At 37.2% G+C, this 21,484-nt stretch overlaps 1 long non-coding RNA gene across 1 annotated transcript; it reads right to left on the reverse strand.

Annotated features, from left to right (window-relative positions):
• Positions 1-17,509: 17,509 nt before the first annotated feature.
• LOC113964969 lies at positions 17,510-20,169 on the reverse strand. Its single transcript, XR_003533372.1, has 3 exons — positions 20,138-20,169; positions 18,104-18,203; positions 17,510-17,738 (listed from the first exon to the last, which is right to left on the reverse strand). It is a non-coding gene; the product is annotated as an uncharacterized LOC113964969 (long non-coding RNA).
• Positions 20,170-21,484: the final 1,315 nt, after the last annotated feature.

Genomic DNA, 21,484 nt, shown 5'->3' on the forward strand with positions numbered 1-21,484 from the left:
AGGCTGTTGTGACAAAGGCATAAGACAGTTTCTTTCTTTACATGAAGAAGCTTTAGTGATCTACATTTCATTACAACCAAAATACACTGAATTTAAAATACAGTAGAAAATACATACATATAGATGCAAACACAGAAGGGCTAATTTCAAACTTTCCTGTAAAAAACTGCCATCGTTTTCTTCTGTTAGTTTAAAAGCAAACTGTAGCACATTCCAGTATTGTGATGTGGTATATGTTAGTGATGCCTGATTTCTTAGACGCTATCACAGAAATGGTTATGTAGCCTTTAACTACATGATTAGAAATCAAAATGATGTCTGCTTGGAAACTATATCATGCTCAAGATTACTTTCTCTTGGATAGGAACAGCTGCAATGAAATTAATGAACTTAGAGTGATAAGGCAAGAGGCACATAACATAATAACAAAATTTATATAGCATCTCTCAAAAAATCACATTATGTAAACCTAGGATATCAGATAATACCTTAAAGTTTAGTTTTGAATACTCCTATACATAATATGGGACAGGAATTAAATGTAAAATATAGTTTGTGAGATAAGACCTTTAGCCCTAGCAATAAGGAAAACTTTAACTCCTTCAGAACATTTTAGATCATAAATAAAAATCACACATGCATATACATACATACATATAAATAAAAATCACACACACATACAAACTGCTGAGTAACTTAATAGTTTTACTCACTGGAATAAAAACCTATGTGGGGAAATCCGTTATTCATGTAGTAAAAGGACTGTCTCTTTACACCAGCTGCTTAACTAATGAATCTTCATTGTTTTCAAAACTATTAATCTTTTAATAGTTTAATAAATCAATATTATCATCAATATTATAGGGAAAGTAATGATAATAATTTTTCCTTTTCTCATACATATAGCTAGCTGTTTCATAGTTCCACAGTAAGAAAACTGAGGAAAACCCTCACTCTTTTCTGCACTGTTGTGAAGAATTCACAGAGCTGAATTGGCATGAAAGAATAATAACAAAATTGAGGCAGCACTACAGAGTGTGGCCTTGCTGTAATAGAGAGTTGAAGGCTAAAGACAATTTCTTCAGAAGAATCTGTCATCCAGTGCAATGTTGCTTACAATTATACCAAAGAAGAAAAGAAATGTTTTTTTTTACTATAAGTTTATTCCCAGAAAAAGAATGTGAATAAACAATGAATAATTTTAATGAGAGAAAATTTGATTAGGATCGATGTTGCCCATGCTGTTAAAAGCAACTTTTGCAGATACCTACAACTTTTGTAAGCCTGTTTACCAGTGTAATTGGGTGTCACTCTACCCTGATTATGTACTCTTCTGGAAACAGGGAGAGGATTAAATCACAGAATGTTTTGCATTACTTGAAAATGCAACAAATTCTGGGAATATTTGATATTGTGAATATACTGGATATACACAAAGCTAGGGACTGGGTCACTGTTCATGTGTATTCTATGTTGGAATTCAGATGGTAGGTGAGAGCTGGCAAAGCTCAACATGCAATTGAAATATGAATGATAATAAACTATGGATGTTTTACTGATTCTAGACACATTACAAAATGTTATGAAGTTAAATTTAGAAAGGAAAATAAGTCTTGTCAGGCATTAAAAAAACCTGAATAACAGATTCCCAGGATGACAAAAAATACTGTATCTTACTCTGTATTTCACATCACAGGGAAGAGCAATCTATGTCCTTGAAGTTTTCCTCTAGAAAAGATCTAATCACCTTAGCTATAATTTACAGAGGAAAAGGATGGTACACAGTCGCTGGGCCAGACAGTTGCCCACCAGTTTTCATAACAGTCTCTTCTTTTTGCAAAGTGCTCTCTAGGGCTAATGTACCACTTTATTTTTAGCAGTTTTGCTTTTATCTTCTCTTCATGGATGTGCTTTTTAGCATCTGATCATTCTCTAAAGTTCAATAAATAAATCTTAACATATTTAGATGTGAAACATAACAAACAATGCATACAACATACTCCATTGTTTTTCATGCTCCTTCCTACTGCACCCAAAAGACATAACATGATTTTCATAGTAAATGTGAAAGGGACAGCATGTTTCACTTTAAGCAATAATAAGCATGGTAGATACTTCTAGACTTAGGAGAAAAAGAAGACTCCGAACCACCTGACAACTGTCTTAAGAGCTGATCTATTCCTGGTAATTCAATGAGTCATTTTACTCGTATGGCGAAAGGATGTGGGAGCCCAAACCCAGCTTTCAGCAAAAGGAAAACAAAGGCTGACAAGAACCCATGATCTGAAGGAGCTGGACCCTTCTTACAAGACCTGTTAAAATTCCACCTCATGGATTAAGCCTGGCTCCAGCAGAAATCAGAAAGGACTTTTGAGATGATTGTATCAGATCATGTCTAAACCCCTGTAATCCCTCTATCTCTCATGTAATCCTACTAGGAGAAAAATTAACTATTTGGAAACTGTAGTAAAAACTTGTGTAACTCCCCAATTAGCATAGCCTGTCCCCTTCATTAACATGCCCAGCCAGAGATGCCTGGGATAGTTTTTAGCTTTTATTTTACAGACCGCCACTAAAGGATACCATCAGAGCACTAACACTTCATAGTTACTCTGCATAGATGCAAATAAAAAAGTAGTTGGGAGCAGGAGAAAAAAGCAATATTTTAACCTGCAGTTCCTGAACTTTTCTCTGAATCACAATTCGGTTTATCCTTTCCAAGTGGAAAAGACAAAGTTTTGGAATTACTGCCTTGATCATTAAAAAGGAATGGTGCCTGAAGAATTTATTTTGTTATTGGATCTCTCATAGCAAAGGTAGTATAGAAAAGATTCATCTCCAGATAGAAAAGGATAGACAGGCATCTTTTATTACTTTTCTTGGTAGAGGACAGAATGGACACATATTACAAGGTTTAATAATATCCAGCCTCTTTATGACTGCAGGGAAAAGAAAACACAAGCAAAGAAAAACTAGAAGCCACTTGTACTGTTCATTTAGCAGAACTCACATTCATTATTTTCCTTCTCATATTCATCCCAGATAGCTGCTGACAGTTGAAGAACAAGACTACCACTTCTTGACTGGTATGTGTGGGATTGACTAAGTTCTGGAAGTGAAACTGTGACCTCTTCTCACTGTCAAGCTCATGGCCAGTCTCAGACATGCCAAGATATATATGCTATGACCTAGCGCCCTAGGTCATTATAGAAGATACATTCCCTTAGTTCCCTTATCATAGTATCTTTGTGGACATCTCTGAGGGGTGCACACGTGTCAATAGAGCATTATTTCTTCTCTACAAGTCCTGCGCTTGAAAATTAGTGGCCTAAACCTTTTCAGTTCTGTTTTACACTCAGAATCCTCAATGTGACAAATATAGAAAAAAAGAAAAATTATTTTCTTAATGAACAAACTATTTCTTTGCCAAAAAAAAAAAGTGAAAAAAAAGACTGTAAAGTAGGACTAAAGTACCACTACAGTTGATTTGCATGAATTGATTACTTAATTTATAAAAATATTCAGCACAGTCTTTTATACACACGAAGTGACATACAAGTGTTGGTGAACTTTAATGACATTAAAAGTAAAAGCAAGCTTATGTGTTTGACATTCATCTCTGATTTCAATATTTGAAATATTATCTATTTCTTGTGTTTAGGTTAAACAGCGTTGGCTTCTGATAATTTGGATGAGATCACAGTCTTGCAATAAGAATGTCATACATGGATGAAAATAAAATAGTATTGTATGTATATTCTACTATTTGATATATATGCTAAATTTCGTACATCTGTGACATCTAAGCCGTGCTGACCTACTCTTACTTCACTACAACTTTTCTCAATGAGCAAGATGCACTTTTTAGCTAGAAATGAATGGACACCAGTTATCATCCCTAGCATAGGAACCACTGATGGCAATACAATCAACTTAAAATTGGTTTAATTTTTCTGATTTCTTGAGTTCTCTTAAACATTTATGTGATTTCGTTTTTCTGGTGGGGGTTTTGTTAGGATATGCAGAAAGAGAAAGTTGACTGCTCTTACTGAGGAATTACACTAAGTATGTTCACAGTATAAAATAAATCATCAGACAGACTGCTTCCTCGTTGTTCTAGTAATGTATTACCACATGAAACAGTAAATCATGTTTGGGTGCTTAATTTTTTATTTTGATTTGTTTTCACAGTTGGTAGCTTTTAACATTTTTATTTAACTTTAGTGACATAGTAAATAATGCAACTGCTTAGAGCCAGACTATGTGACAAAGCTTACCATGTGGGAAACAGATCTTGTATAGTACGTCTCATCCTGTCAAGCCAAATAGGCAGTCTCCTTATTAATAGGATTCATTTGTACGTTAAAGTTTTACCACAGGCTTTTACTATCAAGAATTGCCACTTAAAAGAAATATGGCTTAATGGAATTAAGTTAGAAGTTTTGCAAATGTGAAAGACATACTGTTACTCTGTGAAGACATTTGGATCTTGGTTTTATTCTAAGCAGCTAAAGGCAGGATTAGCCTTTGATCCCTTATGAATGTAACAACCCGGAGTGTAATCATTTTTAAATCTTGTTTCCATGTATTCTTTAAATGCTCAGTGGGCTATCTAGATCAGAACCAATATAATACCAAGCACAAGTTAAGTCACATCATTGCATGATCATTCTGTGCTATTACTACCAATACAGAACTTGCCAAAATCTTTCCACTTTATAATAAAAAGACTCGCTGTGCACACCTTGGATTCAGGTGTTATATACGGGAATCAGGTTAATATAGGAATAAGGTAAATACACTCAGTCTCAAAATAGCAAACAACATTATGACATATTGTTTCTGCTGTTACAGATCTTTAGTTATGAAGATTTGCCAATACTTAGTGCTCATAAGTTGATTTCATACTACTGTAGTAGCAGCTGATTGTCTATGCAGTTGTATCACCTGAAGTAAAGTTTGCTTAAGTAAAGTTTACTTAAGTGGTCCTACCACTCCTCTTTATGTTAGACCTGCTCTGAGCATGCGGGATTTTCTCCCCACAGATGATATGCTTTCTTCTCTTGTGACAATGTGGCCTGAATTATTCTGATACTAACAGTCACTGTTCAAGAAACACCAAGTCTTTTTCATATGTTTATTTTCCCATTAAAGTTCTATGCAAAGATGATCTATTCAGATCACTTTTGAATCAATTTCCTTGCTTCTATATTGCATTCTCATTTTTCATGATATGTTTCTTTCAAGTACATGCTTGTATAAATTTAATGCTAAATAAATATAGATAATTTCTGTCTTATCTACTACAAGAAGGAATCAAGGAATGTGTCTGAAGGACAAAATTTCCTTCTATTTACAGACAAGGTTATTCATGATTGACATGACTTTGACATGACGCTATTTTCTTGAAACAGTGAAAGAATTTAGAAAATAGTGGGTTCAAAATTTTGCCATTATTAGAGGTAATTAAATGAAAAACATCACAGACCTCCAATATAAAGTGGGTGAAATTCTAGTAAGAATGTTTTAGAACTTCTAAACCTTTGCTATCCTTGTGTTTCTGCTGGGTACCTGGGTAGCAAGTTTATAGTCAAAGTATCGAAATCTGTAATTAAACCCAGGTGCAAATTCCACTCTTTTTTGCTCTTTTGCTTGCGTTTACGTCTCAAACAAAAACATGAAAAAATTGCCAGGTATGTCCTATGTTTACCTTAATTATTTCTAAGTTAAGCTACTGTGTCCCTCAAGGACTCTAACTTATATATACACACAAGCATATTCTTTTAAGTAAGTACTGGCATTTTTGTCTTTGACCAGATTTTTTTTTTCCCCCTCATAATTTTTCTACTTCTCCATCTGCTGCATCTGCACAAGCAGAACTTCTGGGCAGTAGAAAGTAGAATCTTCACTTGACTGAAACACAGACTCTGAAATTTGCCGGTGCATTTCTTTCCTTCCTGGTTTATCACAGAATTCTGCCATCTACAGTCAACCTCTCTCCTTGCCTTCCTGTAATTTGTGCTCTAATAGCTTTTCCACTGAGCAGCCTAAGTTGCTCTATGACAGTGCTCAGCAAAACTATATTAATCCTTTATTTAATACAGCTCCACCATTTAGTTCCATGTTAGTGTTACTACTTCCTACTTTATAGGCAAAATCTTGTTTTTATAATCCGGTAAAATTTCCCCACCCAACTGCAAAGGCGGCGTTTAAAGGCAATGACACTCAAAACTTTATTTATGCCAGGGGATCTGCTGAGGCTAAGCGCAAAGTCTCCGGTGAAAAAAATCCTCCATAGGCTTAAGAGAACTGAACTGGTTCCTTGTACAGAGGTGTATTTTTAAAGGAGGATGAGTCTATATGCACTCGCAGTCAGCTAGAGATGTTCTGCTCTGGACAACCATTGCTTTGGTTTTTAGAGAACAACTCCCACTCTTAAGGGAGTAACATAACTACATTCTGCTAGTTTATAGCTGTTCCCTATCGGATATGACATTGTGGGAGGCTGAGTATGAGCTGCCTCCCTCAGAAGGAATAAATTTTTGCTTAATAAAAAGGACCTTTGGGCTATTGGTCAGCACAAATGGGTTGAAGTGAGGAATGAGACCTTGCGTGCAGGGAAATGCACATTTGAATGTCTGAACAAAACTGCTTCTCATTTGTTTGCTCATAGTGTTACTGGGAATTGAAAAAGCAATCTTGAGTTTACCTCTAAGAAACTGAACTGGACATAAGTCATAGGTGCTCAGAAGCCAGATTACAGTTTCTTGTGGGGTGGGAATTGTAATTTATTTAGTCACAGTGATATTGTGCCATTATCTTTGCAAGTAGGTTTTGATACGCACAAACGTGCGACTCAGTACCATATAGACTTTTTATCTCAGACAGTTCCATCTGTGACCACCTGTATGTAAAGCTATATGGCAAAGTGTAAAGAATGCTTGGGGGAAATAGTTTCATAATTTATTTATTACCCACTAATCTCAAAGCATATTGATTTAGCAGGGGAGCCGGCACATCCTGTGGTATTAACCTTTTTAAGCTATTATTAGAATATATGGCATTTCCTAATTTCATTTTAGAGTAAGAACAATCCTTCCTTCCTCCTACCTTTACATCTCTGCCACATTCAGAAGTGAAAAGCACGTAAAATGAAAATCTTGAGCGATAATCAGATTAGTCTGAACCTTTATGTGAGAGTCTAACTTTCTTCTAGTTTTCATGTTCTGAATCTGAAGAAATTGCATGGAATTCAGTATAGCTGACTTGGCTTGTTGCCATAACTAGAGAAATCAGAACCTCTCTTTAATATCCACAAGGGCTTGACAGTAGCTACATAAAATGTAGCGTGAGAGTCATAGCTGTCTGAGCACTTGTATATCAACTACAGGAGCTATGTGCATAGGAGAATGTCTTTCCTGTAGTTCATATCTCCCCATTGCTCTTTCCACTCCTGTTCTATTATACTGGTATGCCTTGTTCTTTCTACATGCTGGCCCTGAATTTCTAGTACAACTGCAGTACTTCATAAACAGAAAAAGCATTTTAAGTTTCTATAAGAAATATAGTTCATTATCCCAACACATCTCTAAAAATCCCTTCATTATAAAGATATTTTTCCACACCTACAAACACACCAGTAATCCTGCAACACAGGTTCTGAGTTTGCCATGAAGAAGTCAAGAGTTTCTTAGAGAAAAGTAGTGAGGACCATGTGACTACAATTCATAACTGAATTTTTGTGGGAAGATAAACTTCTTAGAGAAGGAAATAACACTTTTTCAGGTTAGAGAATTTAGAGAATGTAGCTTTGATTGAAGTATAATCACTATGAAGGGGTTGTTTTCAGGATTGGAACATTTCTAACAGTTTTACAAGCATGATAAATCTTCAGCTTCCACTGAAAGGAGTGATACTCTTTTGTGCATCCAATTAGTCCATGCCATTCTGCATCATATTAAGCATCCAAGTGCAGCAAACCTGTGTAGCAGGGCTAATACCTATCTGTGGGTGAGTTCTCCTATAGAGTGCAAGTGCTTTCACTCCCTCCAGCAGCAGTTCTTCATAGAACCTTATGGATGTACAGCTTGGGAAAAAAAAAGCCAGTAGTTTTTCCACAATATTATGCACCCATCCGTTTTGACAGATGAGAGTGCAGATGCTTTTTAACATCTTTTTATATTTTAATAGATTCAACATTTATTTTAAATGGAACTTGGATGCCTTCTTTTGCATTTTATTAGTTTGTAAAGGAATTATTTGCTGTTAAGAGATTATATAATCTGTAGGAAATAATAATCATTTAGCAACTTTTCCTTGCACAAAACTAACATACTGTGTGAGTTTTGGTACAAGGAAGATAATGCTTTTGTATCAAACTAAGCTGTATACCTGTAGAAAAGCCTGAAAGTAGGGAAATCTGAAGGAAGGAAAGTATAAGCTTTGTGTAATGCATAATATTCTGAAGTCATTTATTGAGATGATAGATCTAGGAACAAAGGGACTAGTTTCTCCTCCCCCCATGAAAAGGGATAGAATTTAAACTGTTCAGATCTCTTGAGAGCTATTTACACAGTCTAGTAAAAGTACAGAGATATCCATTGGGAGCTCAATGCTCACATACCAGCACATACCATCCACTCCTTGTTTCTCAACTAGCAAACACAGTAGCTCTATCTAATGAAATCGATCTGGAAGAAACTTACCTCTAACTTAATGCCAACTGGAGTTCCTTTCATTAGGCAATTTCACTCTATAAAGGGCTCATCCCTTGCAGATTTTATCTGTGAGCCCAGCGACCATCTTTTACAAAACATCTGAAACTCCATATACTTTTCTCCTTGTATTTCCACAAGAAAGGAAATACTAAAAGAAGATCTGACAACCTTCTTTGCTGCTTAAAGTTCCACAGTAAAATTATTCACTATTTAAACAATAAAGCTGAATTTTGAGATACTCTGTGACAGACAGTGTACTGTATATTCTTGCAAAATTACAGCAAACATTTGGAAATTCAATACAGGTAAGAGAGAATTCTCCAGGTAAGAGAGAAAGGACATTTCTCTCTGGGGCACTGATGCCACAGGTAATGAGTGGAAAAGGAATGGAAGAAGCCTGTGACCTTGTTCTATAGAGTTTATATGCTGTGGAATCAGGGGCCTGCTCTAAGGAAACCTGAAGCAGCTGTTGTTCAGAACACCAGTTTCCCAGGTCATGGGCTGCAGAGCAAAGGGGAGGTAGAGGGAGGCATTAGCCATGAAGAATGTTGATGAAATTCAGAGCAGGTTAGAAATTAAAGATCATGACATGCTATTTCCAGACTATCAAACATTGTTCTGAGGTACAACTACAGGTGCTTGAAGTTTCCCTGACTACACAGTGTTAATTAAACACATGGTAAAAAGAAAACTTATGGAGGATTGAGACTGCAGCCCTGAAAAATCCAGATCATACTTTCAAAGACCAGTTGTGCTTTTCAGTTTAAGATATTTATTTTATTTACTTTATTATGGTGACTGCTGTTGTCTTTTTTTTTTAAAGGCAGCTGAATCACAATTAAAATATGGAATATCTTGCTGTAACAGTCTTGTTTGTACAGTCTTAAAAAAAACAGAGTTCTCTTACTTTTACAGAGGAGAGATTATAATATCCCCCACCCTCTAAACTTCCATCAGGTGTATCTCAAAATGTTTGACTTTGATAATTCTTTTCTTTACCTCTACTCTTGTGAATATACAGCTAGAGACTAATAGAAGGTAGCCACTTTGCGGAGTAGGAAAATTAAATTACCGCGGGTTGATGTCATTTGTGACTAAGGTATCAAATATGAGCGCATCTATATTTCAAAATCAAGTGGCAAAACAAATAAGTTCCCTCTAATTCCTGTTACATCAAAAAAAAAAAAAAGAAAAACATGTCTACATAAAAGTCAAATTAGATTTTCACAATTGTTACAAGATTTCCTTTTAATACCTTTTCCTTCCAACATGGTTTAAGCTGAATATCTCATAAAAACATTGAATTAAAAATTACTGTGACAGGTTTGTATATTAATTAAAAAATCAAACAATTCTATAAATATATATATAAAGACTTACTCTAAAGATGCATATAGTCACAACTAATTTCACATACTACAGCTACACAGTAGTACCAATTAATGTGTTACTACGTTGATATTTTTAAACCAATTACCTTTGCAATTACCTTTGTATGCGATGTATAACCTAAACCAAACCACGTCAGTGTTTTCAGAAATACCTTCGGTTGGAGTGCATAAGAAGTAGGAAATATACAATGCTATATTACTATCAGGGAATCCTACAATTTAATATTTTCATGTCTGTAAAATACAATAATCTAGCTGATTATATCTGTTTTCTTCTCATCATGCTTTCAGTGGTCTCTGCACCTACAGTGGTCTCTTCTAACTCAGGCCTTTAATTCTTTATAACTTCTGATGAAAACCTGCAGTTTTGATGCTCAGGATTCAAGCAACTATTATTTTTTTCCTTTTTTTTGGGTGGTTTGGAAAATGAAAGTATATATTTTTATCTTGTGTGTGGAGGGTTTTTTTCAGATAATTTACCCACCCAGATTGCCTTGGTGTACTCATTATGAATCTGCATATACATTTTTCAAAGTTATCTTTTAGTACTAATCAAATAGTTCCTTAGAACTATTAGAAATCTAATCACAGTTTTGGTGACAGTCTGCTACAGGTATTGCTCCCTATAGATAACATGAATACAGCCACACCATGTTAAACTCTGTGCCGTTACACTTCTCCAATACTCACAGCAGGCTTTATAGCCTCAAACCCTTTCACACCAGGTTCCAAGGGACAGAATACATATCACACAACTCCTAAATGCTATTGAATATAATGATACCAGGATAATACTCTGCAACAATTTCAAGCTCTTGCAACAAAAATAGAAAAATAATTCATTTTTCTAAGGCCTTAGATCTTCCCCATGGGATCCAGAGGAGATGTGGAATATACAGAGTGGAGATGATTCCTACAAAAACAGCAGGCAGTGAGAAACAGGGTTGAAATTTTACCTAGAGGCCAGGGATTTCTTTTTGGACTAGATACTGTGCAGACACAGCCTGAGAAAATTTCTGAGAATAATTACAAAGTAACAAATAAAAGTACATTTTTAAGCTGTTTAGAAGGACACTGTATTTCTAACTGCATGGAGTTGTACCTCTCCCAGAGACACTACCTATTCTGTTAGACATATTCAGTTTACATGAGTTTAGGCTAACTGAGATGACAAACTCCAACACAACACAGAATTTTAATTTCCAGTTTTCATGCAGATGTTGGAAGTGGGCTGTGTCTCTCTTGTGACACAGGCAACAAGATTTTCTTCCTATGCAATTGAACATATGGTGAGCAAGAAGGGACAAATACACATAAATCATCTGTTCCTATAAAAGGTTAGGATGCAGGTAGAGTATGCACATCTACTGATGATTTTTATTATTTCTTGCTGTATTCTTAAGTCTACATTTACAAGGACTGCTTATAGTCTTCACTGTGAACAAATCAAGACAAAAAAAAAAGAGATGGAGTGTGGTTTCGTTACCAGCAACTTTTTTTTTCTCTCGTATCTCAAGCGCTCAGAAGGACATCAGGAGCAACGACTGCACTGGGATTCTAGGTGTAAAATGACAATCTACCCTGAGCCAGAAGTTCTGTTGAACCAAAGAATCTTAACATAGGATAAAGGAAAGAAATCACATGTATATCATTAATATATGCTTTTGTGTACATAGATATCTGGTGCTAAAAACTTTGCTAGTCCAATCAATCCTTCAGCAACCTAAAAGTCCAATTTATCTAACAAGTATGAAAAGCCTCATTAGAAACAAAGGTTATATTGTCATTTGATCACCCTTCAGGCACTCGCCCTCTCCCCTGGTCAGGATGCTCAGCCTCACAGGGATCCGTGCCTTGGTCCTTACCAGGGGCAGGTGGGTATAGCTGCCTGAAGGCACCAGCACACCAAAGCCTTCTCCTAGTTGCCAGGAATTTCTTCCTCCTCAGCCCTGGGCTGACTTACATTTATTTCTGCACATTCCCTCAGTATGGCCCGTGCCACTGAGGGCACCTCACAGCCCTGGCTCCCCCCAGGGAGGCAAGAGTCCCTCCCACCATGTACTGCCAGCTCCAGCAGGCCCTGGCCCTGTAGACCCCTGACCCCACAGGCTTGTCAGTGTGGAGGGTGCACGGGTGGGCTATGGGCTGCTGGTTCCATGCCTCAATGAGCCGAACGTGGCCCAGGGGGCTGAGGACAGCCATCTTCACTCACCAGAATTGAAGATGAGGAGTATATGCTTTGAGGAGGAATTGATCTGTAAATATAGGTTTAAGCCTGGTTATGTCTATACACACAAGAATTTGTTGCTGTCACTCCTCCAGTAGAAGTAAAAATTTAAATAGCCCATTAATCATGAAACACTAATGTATTCTTCAGAGAAATAATTCACAGTCTGCCTCTGAGTGGGAACTGTGTGCAAACAACTATGTTCAGAATTGATTCACTGTTAGATTCAGTAAATCTATTTTTAATGGCACTTGCTTTTCTCCGCAAAGATGAGGAGGGAGATATCGGTGGAGATACAAATTCATAACTCCAAGTGATAAAACTTCAGGAAAGTAACACTTTTTCAGTTTCCATGGGAACTACTCTCAGAAAGGCCATCTGACTTGCATTTACACAGCATTCTGCCAAAAACCGCAGTTCCTGGCTGACTCTGTCCTGTCACTCTTCCCTGCCCACTTCCCACTTCTTTTAATAGCGCCAAGGCAGACTCTTTATCGGTTATATCAGGGAGATGAGGCAACTGAGTAATACAGAGAATAGTGCATGGCTGCTTTTTTTTTTTTCCATCTAAATCAGCCCCTGATCAGCTCCCCCGGCTCTTGTAAGCATAAGGAAGGCAGCAGGATGAGAGTATGGTGAGCAGCCAATAAAGGGGCAAGAACTGCTTTGTCACAGCCAGGGTGGCAAGATAGGTGATGGCTAAAGCCTATAAACCTGACTGGGTTAGTGGTCTTGTCCTCTTAGATGCCAGACTGGTTCTAGAACTGCAAGAATCCAGTGAGAGGCTTATAGTCTGTCAGCAAACCTAGGCAGAATACAGAAAACATTTGAAGAGTGAGAAAGAATAAATAGTAACTATATAAATGCTAGATAAAGATGAAATTCTGTCTTCCTAAACTTCCTATAGCATCCACATATGTTTTGATAGATTTAAAATGGTCTCTCTGAAGTGTTTATAGAACATTTATTACAGTAGTTGAACATCAAAGTCTTAATGTTTTTAGCTCATATGCTATCCCATGTTATGGTGTTATAGTCAAAACAGGGAGTGTAACAATGAAGAGATCAACTGATAAAGTTGTAAACTACGGTGTTTTAAAGTACATCTTTTCTCCATACTGACAATTAATGAAAAAGAGGAAGATTGCAATCATGTTATCTTGGTGAACAAAACATTTCTTATTTCAAGACTAAAGAAATGTCAATTTTGAAGTGATATTATTACAACAGAAGGGATTTACAGGAGCAAAAATTAATCCGTTGATGAGTAGCAAGAAAATTGGGTATGCTTGAACACCCAAAACCAGTCTGCAATAGAGATGTTTGTAAGATTCCAGCCCTGGGAGCTGCCAGCTCATGGGCTCAGCTAGGAGTTTTACTTTAAAATATAGATATAGGGTTCTTTAATACCTCAAGATAACATCAAGAGAATAAGCCACAGACTTGTTCCCAAGAAGTTTCTTTATTAATTTAGAGGGGAAAATGAGGAAAGTTGGCAAAGGTTCAAAAAGGGCACTACAAAAGCTAGACAAAATATTCCACCACAATACCAGCTTAGCAGAAATTAATCTACAATAAATCAAAATCCAACCAATCCACAACACTTAGGTCAAAATCCAGTCCCTCCAGCTCCAGGCCACCCTAAGCATCAAGAAAGGGAACCTGCCATGAAGGATAAGATGCCACCCCACCTGCGTGAGGTTCGACCCATCCCTTCCCCCTACGCACACATGTGCACACACGTACACACATGCTCTCCCCACAAGGTGGTTCCGACCCAATAATTATTGGTGTGGTGTCTAACAATGTTATAACTAACCAGGCATAGCACTCATAAACCTCTTTCAATGCAATGGACTAGAAATATCTAGGGAAATGGGATAAACATGGCAAAAAGCAAATCCTTCCTAAAGGGTTCTGACAGGTTGGTAAGTCTCACCCCGTGATAGTTTTAATAAAGGTCAAACAGATAAGACCATAATGCTCTGAGAAAAATATATGCAAAGCAATGAGACCTAGCTAAAAAAACTACCATTGGCTTACGCATGACGTGAGGGAGGCACAAATTTCCCCATCAAAATAAATACTAGAATTTTGCTGGAATTATTTTCATTAAATCACAAATAGGAAAAAAAAAAGTACTTTGGAACTGCCTGGAACCAAAAGAGAAATTACAGTGTCTCCTTGTTTTGTTTTAGGCTTTTTTTAAAATCTTCATAAAATTAAACTTTATAATATTTTGAACATCTGCACAATTAACTGAGTGGCAATTTATTTTACCACTTCAATCACATGAAGGATATTTTGTATGCTGAGTTTGGAAAAAATGTAATTATATTTTCCTCTCTGGCTCCCCCCACTCCTCTTGAATTCAGTCCCTGTGAATAAAATGCAGTCAAGTGCTTTCTTTTAAAACACCATTGGATGATCACTGAAATAAAAATTAAAACTCTCATATTTTCTTTTAAAAGCTCTTTCCTGAAAATATCTTCTGAACACGACTGTACAGGTAAATCTCTAAAAAAATATTTAAAAAAAAAATTAATAAAGCCCTCTAACACAAATGCCTACATCTGTTTTCCATTAAAGCCACATACTGGTCTTTAAATTCCGGTTTTAAGCTGCACATACCAAGGACTTTATTTTTCATGCTATAGAAGAAGAAACACAGGCTTAAAATTTCTTTCAAGTTTGGTGTTTTTACAGAATTTTGATGCTGTATTATTCTGAGTAAGCCATAAATGCTTTCATATATACTGCTTTGCTGATCTGCATTGTGCCCTCTTTATTGTTTGCTTTATTTATATGCTCTAGAAATCCTTAGAGATGTATAACTACATTTTCAGTTAAACTCATGAAATTACTTGATAATCATATCTTGATGCACATATCAAGTCTGTCTATCCTTCTTTTCCCTATATCTTGCTTAGATATGTAACTGAGCAAACATGTGGAAAATGAAGATGTTAATGCATCCTACAGGCAGTGTTTTCCTTTCAGAAGTGAATTCAAAGTTATTCTTAAAAAAAAAACAACAAAGAAAACATTTCTTGAAATTTCAAGTAACAGTCTTGAGTAGAGCAGCTTTGTTTTAATTGATTATTAGATCTGGATACACAGTCCAGGATATGAGACCATGCAATGCTCATTCTTCAATGCAAATAAAGGTAAATTGCTCATTTTTTCTGCAAGCATTGCTTTGAAGAGTTCAACTTTTCTTAACAAATCCTCATCACAAAAAGCACTCATCAGTAAAAGCGTTATTCCTCTAAAGATTTCAAAGTAAATGTTTGTAAATGTTGTCCTGATTTTCAAGAAGGGCAAGGAGAAGGACCCCAGAAAATACAGCCTATTAGTCTTGTTTCAGTGCCTGGTTAAGTTATGGAGAAAATTATTCTGGGAGGTATTGAAAAATACCTGAAAGAAAACACAGTCATTGGTCACAGCGTCATGAGAGGAAAGTTCTCCTTATCAAACCTGATTTCATGCTATGAGAAAGCAATCCACTTAGCTGATCAAGGAAAGCCAGTTGATGTAATATTTTTGGATTTCAGTAAAGCTTTCAATACTGTCTCTCACAAGATCCTTCTGGGCAAAATGTCCAGCAAACAGCTGGATAAACACATCATGTGGTGGGTGAGCAATTGGCTCATGGATCAAGCACAACGGGTAATAGTGAATGGGGTGACATCAGACTGGTGACCTTTCACTACTGGGGGCTCCATCTTAGGCCCTGTGCTCTTCAACATCTTCATAAATGACTTGGACGCAGGACTGGAAGGGACACTAAGCAAGTCTGAAGATGACACAAAACTGGGAGGAGCTGTTGACTCCTTCAAAGGCAGGAAGTCCCTGCAGAGAGACTTCGACAAATTAGAGGACTGAGCAGTCACCAACCACACGAAGTTCAACAAGGGAAAGTGCTGGATTCTGCACCTGGAATGGGGTAACCCTGGATGTATGGACAGTCTGGGGAATGAGATGCTGGAAAGCAGTGTCATGAAAAGGGACCTGCGGGTCCTGGTCGATGGCAAGTTGAGTATGAATCAGCAGCCAGCAGCTGCCAGGCAGTCCTGGCAGCCAGGAGGGCCAACCATGTCTTGGGGCATCAGGCAAAGCACCACAAGCCAGTCAAGGGAAGTGATTGTCCCTCTCTGCTCTGCACTGGTGTGGCCTCACCTTGAATATTGTGTGCAGTTTTGAGCACCACAATATAAGAAAGATATTAAGCTAGTAGAGAGCATCCAAAGGGGGGGCAACAGAGATGGTGAAGGGCCTTGAGGGGAAGCCTTATGAGGAGTGCTGAGGTCACTTGGTCTGTTCATCCTGGAGGAGACTGAGGGGAGACCTCATCACAGTCTACAACTTCCTTGTGAGGGGAAGAGGAGGGGCAGGTGCTGATCCCTTCTCTGTGGTGACCAGTGATAGGACAAGAGGGAATGGCCTGAAGTTGTGTCAGGGGAGGTTTAGATTGGCTATTAGAAATTGTATTTCTTTCATCATTCTTTTACAATTGAGAATAGTCTTTGATGTTTCATCTTCTCAGCTCCTCAGTAAGTTCTTTTGTAACTAACAAAATGTAACACATTTCTTTCTGAGTAGAAAGGCTGGAAAGCAAGCTTTTTTTTTAAAGAAGAAAACAATAAAAGTTGTGCAGATAAACTAATCAATCCTAGTGTAATTAGAGAATATTAAATGGCCTGCCAACACGAAATTCTCCAGCATTCAGTTTCAGTAAAGTCCAAGATGTAAATGTCAAGGAATAAGAATAAGTCTTCACAAAGATAGAATGTATAAAACTGTATCTAGGTGAACAATCATCAACTATGAAAATTTTGGATCCATTTGTAGGAAGAGATGAGGTGAGATGACAATGAGGTGAATTTAAGAAAAAAAAACCACAAAAACTAATTCTGTTGGAAACAGCATAATATTGCATCTCACTTCTTAAAATATACCAATCACAATGACAGAATTGAGGGGAGAAGCAACTTGATCCACTGAAAACAGATCAGAGTATCTGATGGTTCTTCTGCTTTGTGTTGCTTGCTGATACAAAGCTTTAGAGAACTTTTTCTGTCCATAGTGCTTCAGCAGAGTTTATTGAGCCCAGAATTCTTCTCTAGTGAGAAGAGGGGAGGTTTGAGACAGAGCAAAAGAGCTTGGCATTATTGATCTATTGTATAAAAGTAGCTGGGACAAAAAGTCTTCCTTTGGTGCATTCAGCTTTCCACTTCCAAAACTTTTGCTGATCTTGCTCTTGACATGTTCACCTTTCGTAACTTCTGACTCCTTCCATTTGGATCCTTTCCTCCAGATAGTTTCACATGCATTCTTGTTCTCCTCTCATCCGCTTCCTCTTCAGACACCGTTGACCCTACAAGATACCAATTCTTGCTGCACCTGTATAAACAACAAGGGGAAGTCAGCTCCTTCTGCCCCTCAAACCCCCTCAGAAAATGTAAGGCAAATCTTCAGATTCAGTAACTAGGATTTTTGAGAGTACACCACTCCTAGGTAAATGGATTTCTGATGGAGGATATTAAATGTAGTATCTAACAAATATGCCATATAGTGACCCCTAAATAAATTTTAACATAGTTTTGTGAGTTGTACCTACTCACATATTAATCTGATCACTTTCAAAAGGATAACCTTATAATAAAATACATCAGGTTCCATTATACTGCTGTTCTTTTTCACCGAGACCATTCAAACAGTAACAAGTGCTCAAAAGAATTATTAGGTGAAGAGAGACTCGCTCTTACCCAAAGAGATGAGAAGGTGTGGTTCTGTGCTCCCCTGCCCTGCTCTCTGCTTAAGCAACAGCTGCTGGTCCTGATGGCTGCATCTGGCTTAAATTGAACTCTGGAGGGACAGATAACACAATGGCTAAGGGCTATAAATCTTACTCAGCTGCTGAGGGCTAGTTGAGAAAGCACCATCTGAAATATGGCTGGTGTGCAAATGTGACTATAAGTCGATCATCTTGCTCCATAAATAGTGAACAGCCTAGAGCCCACTGAGCTCTCCTGCATGGTGGCAGGCTGCATGCCAGGATCTCCTCTTGAGTAGGGATGCCTCTTAAAATTACTTCTTATTGTGTCAGGTACTGAATAAATGACTTGGAAATAATTGCACTGAAATTTTGAAATCTTAGCTAAGTTATAAAAAGAATACCTAATCCTTAGATATAAACTGTTGATAAAGTTGGCACTGTCTGGATTCAGCCGCACCTAGACTCCACTCTGGGAAGGAGTTTAGAACTCAAGGGTGTCCTTTCTGAACCTCATGGCTCATCAGGAGGGTCTCCCTAACAGTTTTGTGTTCTATGCAGTAAATAATCAAGTGTACCTTGCCATGGAATCTTGTTAAACCCTTAACCAATTTACCACTGTTAACTCAGTGTCTTATATTTATAAAATATATTGTAGCTTCTCTCTGTTAAGTAAAGTGCATCACTATTTCCATGACAGAAAGGGATGGCATAACTTCTCAAACAACAGTTTAGAGACAGGCCACAGACAGGCACATCTACAACATAGCTCGGTCTCCAGGTTGGGCCGAAATGGGCTCCTGGGCCCATGGGCAGGGATGCAGGGAGGCTGAAGGGGAGAATAGTCATAGTCAGTAAAGCCTGTTAGACACTACAGGGCCTTGAGAGTTTGTAGGGGGGAAAAAAACCAAACCAAAACTATCAAAAATCAAGCAGTTCTTTCCATACAGAAGATGCCATTTCCATATCAAATTACCTTAGCGCAGTCACTATTGGCTCATTTTTCCTAACTCACCACCTTTTTCTGTGCAAAAAGCAAGGAGGAAAGCGGATGTGCTAGGGGCAGGCACAAGGAGGGAACACATGGACCATGTACTTCATCTCTTTTATCAGAGCATGAATTAGCTTTACTGTTTTCTACCTTTGCAGGATGGGAGGTGTAGTTTCACAAAAAGGGACATACATAGGCAAATTTTCCGTGCCGTTTTCCTTGAGTGTGGTTTTATGGAGTAAATATGAAGTTCAGAGAACCTAGTAGCAATGATATCAAATGAGTGGACTTCAGAAAGTGCTCTTCTACAACCTGTTAGGTAATGAATCTCTTACCTTCTCTGGCTAATTCAGATCATAACGGTCATTAGGCTTGAAATAAGTTGCAAAGGAAATACCTCATAGAATTGCATTATAGCTCAGTCAGTGACAATTTTGGAGAGATTAGATTATACTTCAGAGAGTAGAACTTTATCTTTGTTGCCATAAAAGTTATTCTCCTCCAAATAAGTTAAACCTTTTTGGTCTCTGTCTTTACACTGTCCATCTTATCTTACACTCAGTAAAACTAGAAATTGGGAAGTACTTTTCTCTTTTTGTCACTCCTGCAACATAATTTCTCTTAGAAAGGCACAAGAAAGGGTCCAAAAAGTGGAGGGGCATCTTCATTACATTGTATATTTTCAGAGTAGCAGGTACCAGCCCTCAAAAAGAAGGATCTTCTTAAACTCTGCACCTACTGTTAGCTCTCATGTTTACTAAACTGAGTAATTTGATACCATCAGCATCACCTCACTACTTGCCTTCCTTTCCAGATGATTCATACAAACATTTAATATAAACCTTGGTTGTAGCACAGATATCTGTAAACACCCTTTCATAAAGATTGACCATCTGCTCCTACTATCCATATCCATCTCTTAACTAATTACTTATCCTGCAAGATCTTTCATGTCATGGCTGTTTCCTTAGATAACTGATGAATGAACTTGCTAAGTACTTTTATAAACTCAAAGATTGTATCAAATGACCCTACCTTGTCCATGTACTCTCTGTCTGAATTCTGGGGTCTGACCTCACAGCTGATCCTTCTGTGAGCAGGAGAAGAACTTCAGTGGGATTATGACCCAGAACTATCCAGTCTAGAAATCATGTTGACTATTCCTCAATTTGTTGTATTTATACAAGAGTCTACTAAGTACATTAGCAATGTATGAGCATCAGTCTTATTTGTTTGTGGTTTCACAGGTGGCCCTGTAAAAGAATTTCCACATTTTTCATTCTCCAGTCCTGTCATACTTAGACTGCTCTGTAGACTAAATATGCACACCATAGCCAGAAGTTACAGACCACTCCTATTTTCTCCAGTAGTCTCTCTTTGAATTCCTTAAGAATTTCTTTAAATATAATATCTTCTTCTTGTTACTGCTCATTTTACCTTTTTACCATACCGTCTTTTATAGACACTCTGACTTTAGACAAATCATGACAAAATTTTCAAGCTGCAACTAAAATTTGAGTTTGCATTCTTAACTCACTATTGACCTTTTTGCAATATCCTCTACGTCACATCACTTGTCCTTAGTTTGTTGGGTTGTTTTGGGGAGGGTTTTTTGGTGTTTTTTTCCCTCTCTGTTACTTGTTACTTGGTATCCCATTGTACTTGATCCACAAACTTTCCCTCTGAAAGCTACTTTCTTTTTCTTTTTAGTATAGATTCCATGTACCAACACTAGGATTATAGTTCCAAAGAAGTCCTAAACTCCTTGTTTTCCTGGGTTTTTTTGCATGTGGTACATATGTTCTCTAGCACCTGGGTTAAAATTTGACTTTTTATTGCCATAGAACACTTTTATACTAATATTTTGTTCTGTCCAATTACTTGTGAAATACAATTGATAGGTATTATTACTAAAACTTCTATTCTGCTGTTGGCTTGAAAGCATAACAACTGTCTCTGGTTTTCTGTATTACAATTCTTGGTGTCCATGTCCAAGGAGCTACAAGAATGTATAGGGCTTGTTAATTAATTATAGTGATTCTTTCTGCTACTAAAAATTAGCAGAGGATACTCACACTAGGATTTATTATTCATACTATGTTTTACTGATATGAATGCTTGTTATGTTAGCAAGCCATTTAGTAGGAAAGAACTTTAAAAAAGTTATTATTAAGGTGTCTTCAGTCATTAAATTTTTCATAGTATTTCTTGGTTACAGATTTTTTTTGTTCCTATGTTACCATATTTATTCATGATCTTCTTCTAGGTTTCACAGGCTGCTGTATTTCTCTTACTAATTTCCCTTGCATCTTTGTTTTTAATAGACCATTGAGAAATAGATCCTGAGATCCATGTGTACAGATTCATGTGTACTATGAATGT

This window comes from Neopelma chrysocephalum, unplaced genomic scaffold (assembly GCF_003984885.1).
Source record: "Neopelma chrysocephalum unplaced genomic scaffold, ASM398488v2 Primary Assembly neopelma1_22b, whole genome shotgun sequence".
NCBI lineage: Eukaryota > Metazoa > Chordata > Aves > Passeriformes > Pipridae > Neopelma > Neopelma chrysocephalum.